Source organism: Rhea americana, unplaced genomic scaffold (assembly GCF_003343005.1).
Source record: "Rhea americana isolate MKP2758 unplaced genomic scaffold, rheAme1 scaffold_71, whole genome shotgun sequence".
In the NCBI taxonomy this organism is placed as follows: domain Eukaryota; kingdom Metazoa; phylum Chordata; class Aves; order Rheiformes; family Rheidae; genus Rhea; species Rhea americana.
Genome location: NW_028186879.1, coordinates 1,648,169 through 1,649,563, shown reverse-complemented (window position 1 = coordinate 1,649,563; position 1,395 = coordinate 1,648,169).

Here is a 1,395-nt window from a genome sequence, read left to right as displayed (position 1 = left end):
GCCCCCTTCGAGGCGAGCTACTAGAAACGCCGTTGTGGCTATTCCTCTTCGCCGCCGATCTCCCCGGTGTCGACTTGGCTCCGAGCCTCGTGCCCTTGTTTCCTTTTACTTTGCGTTGTGTGTTTTCCACAGGACTGGAGCACCTCACGGAGAGCGACGCTCAGAGGTCTTTGGAGATTTGRTGATTTGAGACTGAGCCCAACATATCCCTTCCTGGTCATACAGCTACTAGATGTGAAGTCTTGACCTTTTTCTTTCCTTCTTAGAGGGAGCCAAGTCTCCTTCTGAAAACAGTTARAGTGAAAAGTATCCTTATGGTGAGGGTGGTCAAACACAGGCACAGGTTGCCCAGAGAGGTTGTGGTGTCTCCATCCTTGGAGATGCTCAAAGCCCCTCTGGATGTGGTCATGAGTCCTCTAACTGACTTTTGAGCAACAGGGTTGGACTAGACGATCTTCAGATGTCCCTTCCAACCTCAACCATCCTCTCATTTTGTATCATACAACTATAGGAAAATGAATATATAATACAAAGATAACAAAGGAACCATGAAGTCAACTGCATGATACCAACCCTGTGGCTAGAGCAACTGGCACCTGCCAGCATGCAGAGAGCAGACAGACGAGCAGGCAAGCCTACCATCTGCAGAGGGTGAAGATACTAGGGACACATGGCCAGATTCACAAAGCTGCTATATGTTGTATAGTACAGGTCGATCAGTAGGATTTTTAGTTGGTTAGGTACTGAAAAACCATAGAAGCCATTGCGACAGAGGGTCCACACTGCAACCAGGTGTTTGAATGCAAAAGCTGGTCTCTGTAGATGCCCTATACTGTCAATGGAGAGAGGTGTCCTCCAGGCCTTTTACAAAGTAGTGGCATGAGCTAGGTGGGCTAAAATGGTCTGTGGAAGAGCCTGAKCAATTTTAAAAGATCATATTTTGTCCTTGTTTGCACCACTGGATACCTAAAATACTTAGGAAAATCAGGCCCTGGGGACCCAAAGTCTGGAGAGAAGAACTCCTTCCTTGTTGAGTAACTTACTCAGTGAGCGCATGGCACACATGCTTCATTCAGATCTACCTCAGTCATTGTACTAAGCCTTGTGAGGTCTTGCTCAAGGTGATGATTCAAAGTGATTTATTCTTATTTCTAGTGGCCCTCCTGTGCTATAACAAGGATTAAAAATGGATATTGCTGTGTTGCTGATTATTATCTTCTTGATTTATCTGCTGATTTCTTCTGTGACAATGCAACAAATGCTTTGCTATGATCTAAACTGAATGTGTCTGACGTGTTTCATCTGTCAATCATTTAGAACAGTTGCATTAAAAAATGCAAAAGCTATTTTTCCTCCTGTTTTAACATTTGTTCCACAAATGGGGAAGACCAGCTT